Source organism: Topomyia yanbarensis, chromosome 3 (assembly GCF_030247195.1).
Source record: "Topomyia yanbarensis strain Yona2022 chromosome 3, ASM3024719v1, whole genome shotgun sequence".
NCBI lineage: Eukaryota > Metazoa > Arthropoda > Insecta > Diptera > Culicidae > Topomyia > Topomyia yanbarensis.
The window spans coordinates 143,959,276-143,973,293 of NC_080672.1; the positions used below are offsets into that span (position 1 = coordinate 143,959,276).

At 35.9% G+C, this 14,018-nt stretch overlaps 1 protein-coding gene across 11 annotated transcripts in view; it reads left to right on the forward strand.

Moving 5' to 3' along the window:
* The window catches only part of LOC131689325 (uncharacterized), a 90,246-nt gene that overhangs the window by 26,076 nt on the left and 50,152 nt on the right, over positions 1-14,018 (forward strand). For 4 of the 11 annotated variants that reach the window (XM_058974331.1, XM_058974330.1, XM_058974329.1 and 1 more), the window contains exon 1: positions 6,859-7,036. The exons of 4 other annotated variants lie outside the window; for them this stretch is intronic. The gene's annotated coding sequence lies outside the window, so the exon portion shown is untranslated. Of the gene's footprint in view, positions 1-6,858; positions 7,037-7,077; positions 7,093-7,567; positions 7,585-14,018 lie in introns of those variants that run through there. 3 more of the 11 variants (XM_058974336.1, XM_058974340.1, XM_058974341.1) reach the window with 3 other exon arrangements.

The following is a 14,018-nucleotide window of genomic DNA, read 5'->3' on the forward strand; positions in this document are numbered from 1 at the left end:
CCCAAGAACAATCTATAGAGCAGTCCTGTGATCAATTGACCACCATATGTCGGGAACTGAAATATTATAAAAATAAATAAATAAAACAAAATTTAAAAAAAAAATCCTGTTTTAATCCACCTAGCGGTGCAATTGTGCCTTTCTCATTTCTCTAAACTATGGCACAGAGGCTGTTTATGTTCAACATAATTGTGGAAATGCCCATTACATTCTTAGTACACTTTGCACTTATACACAATGGCTTGCCAGCCACGAACTTGATGAGCTACGTGTCGACGGTGAAACACTTGAAACAAAAAATATCATACTCCATTAGCCTAATCAGCACTAGATCAATGTTACCTGCTTGCTAACTCATTTTGTCATGCGGGGGTGGGTGTGTGAGGAGGGCGAAAGTCCCATGGACGAACGACTCCCCAGCTTAAGGTTCAAGTTACCGTTTTTAAGCATGTGTTAGAATTGAACGCTTGGTAGTGTGCGTAGGAAAATTTGTGTTCAGCTTTGCCACCGGATTATCCATATAAACCTTTTTAAAACTCTAAAAGAAGAATATCAGTCGATTTATTAGATCATCAGGATTCAATTCATGCAAAATTCCTGCTGGAAAAACCATTGGCTTAGCTGGATGGTGCTTTTGAAAAAGGGGCTGTGGTTTTTTCATTGCGCAGTTGTGTTGCGTACCCCCGCTCGGTGTGGTAGTGTGAAAAAAAATCACAGCCACTTTTTCAAAAGCACCATCCAGCTAAGCCAATGGTTTTTCCAGCAGGAATTTTGCATGAATTGAATCCTGATGATCTAATAAATCGACTGATATTCTTCTTTTAGAGTTTTGAAAAGGTTTAAATGGATAATCTGGTGGCAAAGCTGAACACAATTTTTCTTACGCATACTACCAAGCCTTGAGGTAACTTGAGCCTTAAATTGGTATGCTTTGTGATATAGTGGTGGTTCAAAGATGATGGGGTTGAAAGGAAGGGGTATGAGGGCTGGATGGGGTGGTGGTCTGAGGGGTGATTTAAGGAGATTTTTAAGGGAGGGGAGTGAACAGTAGAGGGGGGGTGTAACCCCTCTCCGTCAACCATCAACTACGCCCCTGTTAAAATCCAGAAACCTTATGCGAGTCAAAAAAAAAAAGTTGGCCTGGGATTAGGTTGACGTTTTTCAGAGTGATTGCATAACCTTTCTATATGAGAAAGGCAAAAATGTGCCAAAATACGAAAAAGTGAATCGTCGTCAAATTTTTTTTCGAGTTTGCATCAAATCTCGACGTTTTATGCACCTTGAAGACATTTAGCATCAAAAATAAAAAAATTTTTTTTAATTTTTCCTATAGTTTATTTGAGAAATTTCTGTGTGGCCGCACTCTTAAACCCGTAATTCCGGAACCAGAATTCAGATCGATCCAAAATTCAATAGCAGCCGATGGGAAGGCTGCACCTTTCATTTGAGACTAAGTTTGGGCAAATCGGTCCAGCCATCACTGAGAAAAATGAGTGACATTATTTGACACATGCGCACATACATACACACACATACACACATAGACACACACATACAGCCTTTTTCCGATCTCGACGAACTGAGTCGAATGGAATATGGCCGGGATTAGGTTGAAGTTTTTCAGAGTGATCGCATAACCTTTCTATATGAGAAAGGAAAAAATTGTGAATTTATAATAAGGATTACTTTACATCTCCAGTATTGTAATTCTTCGAAAAACAAACTCGCAATATCCGTACAAAAATGACTCTATATACGAGAAAAGGAGAGTGCGGCATCACAACAGATTCGCCATCTCTCCCGAAATTACCCCACATCGAATCATGCATTTTAAAAACATTTGGCATTAAAAATGAAATTGAAATTTTCCTTCGCCCCTTTAACCACTTTTAGTTCCTGCTTATATGGAATCAAGAACCGTCGTAGGTGGTTAATATGGTTAAAGCTACTTTGGTTAGTTATTATTGATCTAGATTGGAAAAATGAAAGTAATTTTGCATCCATTTTAATAAATTTTGCATCATTTTGTTATCATTGTGGTACCAGTTTATATTGGAATTTGCTGTGTGGTCGCACTCTTCAACCCGCCACTCCGGAACCGGAAGTTCAATCAATAAAAAAATCGATAGCAGTTTGTACCTTTCATTTGAGACTAAGTTTGTGCAAATCGGTCCAGCCATCTCTTTGAAACAGAGGTAACATTTTTTCCGCATCCACACATACACACATATGCAATAATATATACATACACATACAGACATTTTCCGATCTCGACGAACTGAGTCGAATGGTATGCGACAGTTCGGCCTACGAACCGGGATTAGATTGGCGATTTTCAAAGTGCATAACCTTTCTACACTGAAAACCCGTTTTTATCAGCCCCTTTGGTGTATTTTTGGTTGACAAAATCGGGGCAATGACAAAACATATTTATTTATTTCCTTTAACCTTCCGGTAGTCGCGCTAGTGCACTGAGTGTACGCTGCTCTGAAAATCTAGCGAAATTGTCTTTGGGCACCAGCGTAAGCATAGCCTCATAACCCTGACTGGTTGACGAAATCGGGTAGAAAAGCTGACGATATTGGGGGCTGATAAAAACGGTTTTTCACTGTATATAAGAAAACCAAAAAGTTAAAAAATTAATAGAATAGTTCAGATTGTTTAAAACTAATCAATTGGATGAAATGAATAAAAAAATGACTGCAATGAATTAATAAAATGAATAAAACCTTCCAGTCCCTTGCTAATTATATGTCGTTACAATATAAAAAAGGAAAAAGATTGACTCACTATAAGTCGTTAATAAAAAAGGGAAAAAAATTAATAAAAGGAGAAACTGAATAAACTGGAAAAAAATAAAACAATAAAATGAACCAAATAAGTAAAATAAATGAAACGAATAAAATGAATAATATGAATAAAATAAATAAAACAAATAAAATGAAACCCTTTCATGCTCAACTTTTATATCTCATTTAGTTTTAACTTTGATAAAATCAGTTACAATTTTGTTATCATTAGCCAGTTTTTTGTTTTATTTTTTGCTATTTTAACAACTAGACTACCTGCTAGATTTATAACAGGTTCTGTTTCAAAATAATTTTGAAATAAATTACCTCAGTTGTTATAAATCAGTTATGACCTTCTGATCGGGGAATTACACAACACGTCTTTACTAATTGTGGCATTGAAAATTCAAATATGGCAAATATGAGCAACTGAAACCGTCGCTATAAGTTAGAAAAATCATTATACTTACATCCCCCAATTGAGAGTTCAGGGGGCCCTTGAGCGACTTTTTTTGCCGGATGCTCGGATCTAATTTGTGGGAATTTTGGATCTTTTAACCGTTATTTAACATTCCTTCATTTTACATTCCAATACAATTATTATGCATTTGTAATACCATCCCAAAACAGGTATTCTTAGATTTCAAATGACATATTTGAACATATGTTTCATTCAAAATTCAATAGAGATACGAACAGTTTGAAAAAGGCACGTGAAGTGGCTCTTTTCAAAATTTTCATCTTCAAACATCCATACTACCCAGTGTGAGATATCCTTAATTATAGTATACTAGCTAATACCCATCGCGCGTTGCTGCGATTTTCAACGAAATAGGAGGAAAACACAATTTGTTCCAAAGCGGGTATATAATCTCCAACTAATAGCACACAAACACGCCCTATAACAAATACCTACTGTGCATAATTTTTTACGAAAATCGGTTAAGCCGTTTGGGAATCTATAAATCATATACATACAAACTTTGGCTTTTATATGTATAGATAGATAGATTAGTTGAGATTTCATTAACCTTCTGGAAGTCACGCTAGTACATTGAGTGCACGCTGCTCTGAAAATCTAGCGAAAGCGTCTTAGCGCACCAGCGGCTGCTCGTTCTGTGGGCCATTTGCGTGACTTCCAGAGGGTTAATCATAGTATATATAAACGCTCAATATTAAATTTAATACGCTTGGATTTGATGTAGTTTTCGATTTTTGGTCACATGACTCTCCATAGTGCAATGTTTCGAAAGAATATCCCTTCATCTTAAAGGAAAAGCAGGGTTGAACATAAATTAGTTATAGTTTTCTCATAATACGAATATTTTGCAAATTTCTTCAGGACTTCAAATATTTTCTTTTTCAAGTAGAATGTAATATTAAGTTTGTTTCCGCGAGTGGCTTTGCTCTACACTAAATTCGAAAAACTATTTGTAGGGAAATAGCAGACAAAACAGTTTTGTCTTCCTAAACCTATAAAATTATATTGCAAACATCAAATTAGTTTGGACATTAACGAATATCTCAGATGGAGATCTTATGACACAACATAGAAATAGCTAGAAAAACAGCAGGAGGATAGTGACTCGTGCCAGTAACTGTGGTCAAGAACACGAAGGGAGTGGGGGAGGGTTGGACGTGCATGGAATGGTAAATGATGGTTAGTGCTGTGACATAAGTTTCGTATATTGGGCGATAGTTTGATTCCTTACATCCTTATTATTATTTATAATACAACTGGTAATTTTTATGCCATAACCAGTAAAACATCTTACAAAAAAAGAAAAATTTTCTCTAAAATTTTTGGATTCAAAACTACAAATCCTCTCGCTGAGGCTACTAATAACTTGATGATCTGTGTATTCGTATTCCACCCCATCTACCTCATGACTGAACGCAATGCTTAATCCAATGGGTCAACCCTGGACAAATTTTCACTTTGAAGAACATACACATTGTTTGTCTTTGTTTTTGGAGTGAATTTACATATTATTAAATAGTGAACTTACATATTATTAAATAGTTATACTATTGAGTTAATTTACAATATCTTTTAGAAATTTAAATCCTTGAATTAGGTAGATGTGTTTTCATACCCCGAAATTCAAAATCGATTCAGTTTTGCCCCCAAAACACCAGTAAAGCAATACTCTGTATGTAACGACCAATAAGGTTATTGAAAATTGGTAAGTGGGGAATACCAATATTAAATGTTTAATATCTCCACCGTTCGTATACGGAATTAGACGATATATAGTTATGTTAGTAAAGGTATTTTTAAAGGTTTTCTATTTGTATGCACTTAACTTGACTTAACCCTGCGGAATGGCTGACTGAACGAACACCCGCTGGTGCCCAAAGACAATTTCTCTAGATTTGCAGAGCAGCGTGCATTCAGTGCACTAGCGCGACTGCCGGAAGGTTAATTGCTTTGTTCGAAAGTTATTTTCCTAAAACATGTTGTATTTTGACAAAATCACTCATATCTCAGAAAGTAAATAACGTATTCAAAAACAGAAATAATAGTGTCGAATTGTCATGTTGAGCCTTTCATTTGAAACTAGTTTCGATAAGATCGGTTAAGCCGTTTTCCTGGAAAGGAAAATTCAGTTTTCCCACCACAATGCATTTATTGAGGAATTTAGATATTTTATTAACAGAGCATTAGCAATAATTCGTTTGTATGTCTATTTTATTGGCCATGTTGTCCTATGCTGATTTGAGCGATTCTCTGAGTCCTGCCACTATCCCATGTAGTATGTGTTATCAAAAACATCGCGAAGCATCAAGTTCTAAATGTTCTCAAACGATATAATATCCGAAGAGAGTGATAAGAGTTATAAGAAATGTCTCATCACACTGTTAGGTGGATTAAAAGCGTTTTTTGTAAGAAATGTTGAAATAGATGAAAATTCCTAAAATATCTCGATCTGCAACAATCTAAGGCTAGGTGTTTGGCTGGAAGTGATAGATGGTAGATTTATTCTGTTGATCAAGACCGGTATATTGCGCCCTGGTTGGTAGATTGTTGATGTCATCACATACCATTAGATTTGAGTTATTAATCCGAATGCCATTACAACCCATTGGTTATGCCCCAGACAACATCCATCAATCTTGTTTTAACACGGATCGTATCACTCGCATCCAAAAATGAGCGAGAAGAATCAGATTTTTAAGTTTCCCAGGTTGAAAAAGTCACACGATTATCCCTCTCCAGAAACTACATGAGAATAGTTTTTTCGCTCCAATTTAATTAGTCCTCGCACCGAAGAATGTGATAATTATTTATTTTCGTCAAAATAAACAAAAGTGTCAAAATATCCACTCCTTTGGTAAGAAAACCATAATGAAGTAGGATTGACTTGTGTTGTCATATTTATAACGAGCATCAGTTAGTCAGCGAGCACAAAAAGTATGCCGCAACCAACCCATAAGAGTTCATTCTCCGACTGATTATTTATTCGGGGTAATAATGCGTATATCCGGAGAGCTTCTATGAGTGATATCTACTTTTCATATGAAAATATGAGCTTGTATCGCGGAATCAATGTAATTACCGGGCACTATTATTCATATGAGTGATAAAAGTAATGTCTGATAAAATTATGAAATGACACCCAGCCTCAGATAATGAAGTGAGACTTTTTTATGTCTTAAATTTGGGTGTAATCACCATGGAATTTTAAGGCAGTACTTTCGAAATATGACTTTCTTCTCTTCTATTTTTTTCTAGCATAACTTAGGTACACTACCCCCTAAAGTAAGTGTTAGGGTTAGTGGTGGGATATATGATGCTTAGTTTTGCATATTTTATGGACAGTCTCATCGTGGTTTTGAGTAGTCTAGAAAAGAACGGTCATTGTTTCAAAGCTGCTTGCCAACCCAATGCTCCCCTACCCTATAGTGTTGATAGTATACAGGTAAGCAATCTCGCGATTGTCGGATAGTTTCGCACTTCGCGCACCTCCAAATCCAAATAGACGAGCCCGAGCGAATGAAAGTTTGCCTGCCGTCAGCCAGTGCACTGTCGGATCACGCGATTTTAGTTTCTGCACGTTTGTGCTTCGAAACGGACGCGTGTTAGTTTTTTTGCTCTCGGTTATTAATCCGTGGGTCGCGATCAGCTTAGCCAGGTTTGTGTGATCGAAACGCAAACCGACCGTGACTCGTGAGTGAATCGTCGTGAAGTTTTCTCCAGCAACGATGAGTAACCGGCGGTCGAACGTTGGCGAGTTTGTATTATGGTCGGTATCTCACCGTATCTGATGCTGTAACAGATTTGGTTATTCTGAAGAATAGTGTAAATCCGTTCCACCTAATTCGAACCGGTGTGAATCAAATCTCTTATCGAGTGGATTGCGGATTGGGGCAAATAGATAAAACCAAGCCCGTTAGGTGACCACGATTTGAGATTAATATTCATGCCAGAGCCGAAGGTTTTTGTTTTGGTCGACAGACGACCCGGACGAATTCGATTACGAGAAAGTGAAATTTCCGTTACCTGGCGCAAACGTGTGCCCGTACAATGTATAGAAGGAAGCAAGTCAATGGAAGTGTGGCAAGTGTGGATGAAATTCATAAACTTTGCGTTGATCGGTTGTGAACGCGCGACCGTAAAACAGGTCTGTGCGACAAGAAGTTCTTCGTGCGAGCAAATTTCGCCATCGTTCAAGTGAAATCCCATATGTGCGTGTTGCGTACAAGGCGCAAATGTACCTGCACACTACTGATGGAAAATTATTATCGCGGTGATGTAAATTTACTGTGGAATGCATCAAGAGAAAAGCAAATCGTAACATCACTGTCCAGCCGAGCTAGTAAATAGTGTGATAGCTGATAGCAAACAAAAAATTTTCCTTTCGAAACCAAATCTATTAAATGGGCGTTCGTCTCGGTGAAATGTGGCCAAATGTGCATTCGGGCGTGTTGCAACTATTTATTCACGTACATTTTGTCTTAGATGTTTTACTTTGCAGGCTGCAAACACTTTTTGTTTCTTCTTCTTTGTTTTTGTCTCTATACCTGCCGACGACGATGATTTGTAGCGTCTATGATTGGTGGTCAATCAGGCCACAGTCACAACACGCTATATATGAATAAGTTATGCTAATTGTATGAAATGTGTGCTGAGATGTGCGTGTGCCGTGATGTGTCGACATCGGTATCGATATGAGTGAATTTGGTAATGAGTGCATTCGAACTAGCATATCAGGTGGCGTTCTTCATCTTCTTTTGTCAGTTGTGCTCTTTATTACTGTGTTGATGCCGTTAGCTCAATGAAGGTGAAGTTCATAAATATTGAGGCAATTGATCGAATACTTGATTGAAATAAATCATTTTACTTTACATAGTTGATTCAGTCATTGTACCATCCCTATAATTTCATTTGTCAAGATTCTACTACGATAATACTATTAGAAACAACATGTTCAGAACATAGTTTTTGTATAAATTTGAATAATAAATAGATTTCGCAAGCAATTAAACAGCAAAAAACATAATTAGTATTGATGGGGTGATACGGGTGATAAAGATTTTTTTTTACATTCTGGGAAAACAAAGTTTGTTTTGATAATGAGTAAACAGGGGCACAAGCCGTTGTGTTAAAAGTGTTTAGTATTTATGCTAATATTCCAAACATATGAGCGACCGAAAATAAAAGTCGCAAGGATAGAACATGCTTCTTAAAACCCGTTTCAAATATATTATAATATAAAAAACGGATATAAACTTCAAGCATGAAAATCGGACTGGGACATTACTTTGTAAGAGTCGAATAAAAAAACCTTCGCAAAAAAACGGAAAAAACTATATCAGATTCTTACAAAGTATTTTTTGACAGCCGACTATTAACCTTGAACATCAAGATATACGGATGCTTCTATGAACGATTTAGTTATTTTTAAGGTTGGACAGAGAATGCGCAAAATTCGCAAACGAAAACAGCAGTTTTTTCCACACCGTATGTCAGATCTTCATTAAAATCAATCAGCGTATGTAGAATGTTGTTACAATACTGCTGATTGATTTTTATGAAGATCTGACATACGGTGTGGAAAAAACTGCTTTTTTCGTTTGCGAATTTTACCCTTTCTCTGTCCAACCTTAAACGATTTTTATACTGGAGGTTCATCCGTGCCGAGTTTTACGGGTGGGAATTTTTCAAGCGATTCGTATGCTGAAGGATTTCTGTTCGATTTTTAATGCTTGAAGTTTTTTTCCGACTTTTTTATACTAATATGTTTGAAACGAGTTTTGCGAAGCATGTTCTATCCTTGCGACTTTTATTTTCGGTCGCTCATATATAGTCCTAATATATAATGTTGATCATTTTTGTTTATAATTACGAACTTTTTGAGCAATGTTGTTGTTGTTGTTGTTTAATATTGCGTTAAAATTTGGGAAACGACTAACATTGGATAAATCATCGATCAAATAGTCTCCGAAAATTTAAAACGCAAGTAGTGATTTTGTCGTTAATATGTTAATTATTAAGAAATGATCAACAAGTTGCTAAGTTTGTTTGTTTCCAAGTTAAAATCATTTTCTTATTTAAATTTTAGAACAAATTCTGAGTTTTTGCGAACAACGTTCCGACACGTTGGACCTCATTCACGATAATTGAAGGGATAGCGATCGATTACCTGATTGGGACGCGAAGATCATAATCATGCCTTGGAGAATAGCTTTACAATATGGTGTTGCCCAGTCAGGATACTAGGATAGGATAGCAAAATGATTGTGCAACGGAGATGCAGTATCACAAGTTCAACAAATATGCTTGTAATTAGTCTTATTACTCTTAATCAATCAAATCAAATCATGTTATTTTTATCAAATAAGGAATTTCCTTTCAACGTGATGGATGTTGGTTTGAAAAAACTAGGCACAGCCGTTGCTGAATAGTTGGACAAAACTGGTTCTATTGAGCTTTAGCTGAACATTGAATGTATACTTGTAATTATTTTTATAGTTTATTCCACCCTTTAATATCTGAATTTGAAGAATTTATTCGGGCTACCTGATTACCTGATTCGGGCTACCTGATGAAACGCATTAAAGGAAGCTTAAGTTTAAGTCAGAAAAAGGGACTTTTTCAAAAATGTTTTAGTGATGTATTTAATTTCCGTATAATAATGCAACAATTGAAGAATATTTCCTCAACGTTTCATTGCAAAACACAAGTTTTTCGATTTTTGAATTGTCCGTACCATTTCGTAGTCAAAAAATCGATTTCCGCCAAAAAAAATAGACGGCTAAATGATATTGTAAAAATATTAAGGGGTTACATAGGGTTACTGTGTCCTAATTCATCTTCATCCCACCCATTTGAACACATTAGTTAGAGCAGTATCTGCCATCTCTATTCAACGCATTAGCTCAAATAGTAGGATGAATAAGGGTGCGTTGTACTCGACTCGCTCTAACGTGAGTATTTTACATTTTCCAAGCCAGATTTTTTTATTGATCTGCTTCTTAAGAATGAATCAAAGGCATTGATACCTATTTAAGCGTATTCCAATCAGTGTATGCCGAGTTATCAGCGAAATAGTGTGACATCGTGACGAATGAGATGAATAAGGGCACGTCTACCCTATATTTTTATTTTTCCAGAATCGATTTTTTTTATTACTTTAACTGAGAATGTTTTCTGAATTTTTTTAAAGATCCGACAAATAGTTTGAAAGATATAGTGCTTTCAAACGCTTGTATGTGTGGCTCTGCTTAACCACATTTTTTCATGCTCAATTAATGTATAAATAAATCTTAACATTACACAAAAGATCGATTGTTGCCTTGCCTTCAAAATTGCAAAACAAAATAACTTTCGGTTTGAGTACTTTACACCAGACGCCCCCCTTAACGATTCCTTTTTTATGCATAAATTTTTGTTTTGTGGATAAGAATTTTTTAATACAATTTTTAGAGCTTAAAGCAGCGGTTTTTCTGTAAAAATATTCTAATACAGGAAAAAATTATTATTTATTCAACTAATCATTAAGGTACGGGGAAAACTCATATACTAATGGAATTTTTTGAGTTTTGGATTTTAGTTGATCTATTGGTCTTTAATCGTGATCACCGCAAGCCTTTCAAATAAGAAAGGGCTTCGGAGAAAAAGCAACAACTCCGCCAATTATCAATATTTTTTCTCACAAAAAGATATTCAACCCCTTAATAATAATAAACTCTCGTATATTCATACGATTTTTTTATTAAGCTTTATTTGACACGGCTCAATGCGTTAGCACAATTGAGCCGTGGATCTTTTATGTTCTTACAATATAAGTAAAAATAAAAAAAAAATTAAGAATGTCTATCTACCAGATTTTGTTGATGCAGTTTGCTGCTGCGTGTTGAGATCCTTTTCTTTGGCGGTGAAGCTGCTTGGGGGTCATTCAGTCTGCCTTTTCTCGCGATATCGTTCCCGTCCATGTCATCATCGGTACTGCTTTCTTACCGTTCATGATCATTTTTGTTTCTTATTTGTTTCTTGTTCTTACGGGTCGCTGTTGTAAATCCGTCTTCATTGTGCCTGTATTATTGGTTAATTGGATCGTTGTTTTTGGTTTATCTGTAAGCGTCGGTGGCAGCTTGTTAGAGTTGGCTGTAGCTGCTGCCTATAGCCTGCTATAGCGTAGCAATATTTCGCTTCTGCTTTGTGCGAGGTCAGAAGATAGAATGATTCGTACGATATGGTGTCTGGTATAACAATATTTAAACAAAAAAATCTGCGTCGCTGAAGTACTCACCAATCGAATGCTTAGATATTCCTCTTTCATCTGAGTATCTGAAATGATCTATCGGGGGGTCTAGAACAATATTTTTGTGTCGCCTATAGAACAATATTAACACAAACAAATCAATATTGCTGATGTACTTACCTCTTTTACTCTGAGATGGTCGAACCGATTTTATAAAACTTAATCTCAAATGAAAGATACTACAATTCCTATAGGCTGAATTTAATTTAATTCCGACTTCCGGTTCCGGAGTAACAGGTTGAAGAGTGTGGTCACGCGTGACATTCCCATATAAACCGAAGTCAGAATGTTATCTTAATGATGCAATACTTCATAAAATGTGTTCTAAATTGTTTGGATTTAAAGGGTCAGCTCACTGATGTCCAATCAAACCCACGTTGACCACTTTGGACATCTTCGGTGGAAATGTAAGCTTCGGGAAAGTTTACCACCAGTTCCTGAATTGACTTTACATCTGCTTCTTAGAAAAGTCTGACTCGACTTGATTTTCTCAAATTTAGTCTCAAATGAAAGCTACAGCATCCCTATAAGGGGGGTGGGGGGTGGTTAAGGGTTTCAGCAAGAAAAAAAATCAGTTTTTTTTGTCAATTTTTTTAGAAAGTTGGGTGAAGCGAATTGATCTAAACTTTTATACATTAGACTCGGTGACGAAACTTTTTGTGGAACGTCTCTAGAAAAATACGGTTTGCGGTGTTATCTGCCATTCAAAAACTACTTGACCGAATTATTTCAAACTTTGCATACATATTCTATGTTAATAATTCCTAACCCCTACGTTGAGTTTTCGGGATAATTTTTCAATTAAGGGGGTTTTCTACTCATAAAACGGCGGAATTTCTCTTGAAAAATAGAAATTCCGCCATTTTATTAGCAAAAAAAACCCTTCATTGAAAAATTATCTCAAAAGCTCAACGTAGGGGTTAGGAACTTTTAACATAGAATGTGTATGCAAAGTTTGAAATGAATCGGTCAAGTAATTTTTGAATGGCAGTTAACACTGCAAATCGTATTTTTGCAGAGACGTTCCACAAAAAGCTTCGTCGCCGAGTCGCTTGTAAATATTTTTGCATGAAAAAATTACAGAATGTTATTGAAATGATGTAGTTTAATGTATAAAAGTTTCGATCGATAAAAATCATTAAAGTGAACATATAACATCATATATCATACATTCAAAATTAGTCGAATATTTAAAATTAAAAAAATAAGCTTATCGAATAAAATCCATGAAATGAACGAACTGGAAAAAATGAATATATATGAAACAAAATTTAAAGAAAGTCATTTTAATGAAGTAAATGTACGAATTCCAGAATCATTATTTCAGAGTATTCTGAAATGTTTGTTAAAATCCCATTATTCTTTTCTTACTTCTTTTCTTGACGGCGTTTTTAAGATTATCTGCGGTTTCTACTTTATTGGTGGGCCTTAATTAGTCATCAGGAAATCGAGAAATCAGGAATTTGTTTTGGAATTAAAAGATGTCTCTTTGGTCACAGATTTCTGAAAAATGATTTTCATACAGAATAGAATTTTCGGGTCAATTATTTGAACACGTAACTGGAAATAGTTAACTGATATAAGGTCACATGTGCTTTCAAGCCCCTTAAACAGAGAGCGACAGAGTGAATGCGAATAATGTATAGCAATACAATAGTATTTATTTGCATTGAAGTATATAGAAAAGAGTGTCAAGTGTCTAGGCTATGTTGGCACTTATGTTATCGATGGCACAAATGCCTTACACAATGTAGCAAACCCGCTACGACTGTAAGCGCAGTGACAATAGTCTAATGAAAATCTATCCCGGTATTCGAAAGGCAACAGAGATGAACAGCAGCAATCACCATTGAGGTTTTCAGTGGTGATCTTGCGTGGCTTTTATTTTGTCGGTTCCCTTGGTAAAGAAGGACAAGTCTGTCTATGCCAAGGTACATGCTGGTGAACTCGAGTGATTCGTAGTTATGCTGCCTAAGCTCGACCCTCATCAGCAGAAGACAAAAATTAAGCCCGTAAGATATTAAGCCTGTTCTAATGACCTTGCCACTTCTAGTTTTCCGATTTGTTTACTTTACTTGCTCTTACTTGAGTACTATGGCCCTAATTTTCATAACTTTCCCTACCCAGTATGGCAAAAATTTAGTGAGATCCACTATCTGTCCAACGCATAAACTCTGATTGTAATCCTCGCTAATTTACTTGTAGAATACGGAGCACTCAAACGAAACGTAGGGGGTCTTTGGGCACCATCTTTTCCGTGTCTAATTTGTTAATATTTTTGGAATTTGATCAGTTATTTTTCAAAAAAGTGCATTCCAATACTATTAATGTGCCTCTTCAATAATATCATCCCAAAACGAGTATTCTTAATTTTCAAATGCCCTATTTGAACATATGTTTCATTCAAAATCCGGTAGAGATACGAAAAGTTTAAAATATTCACGTGGTATGTCTCTTTTCA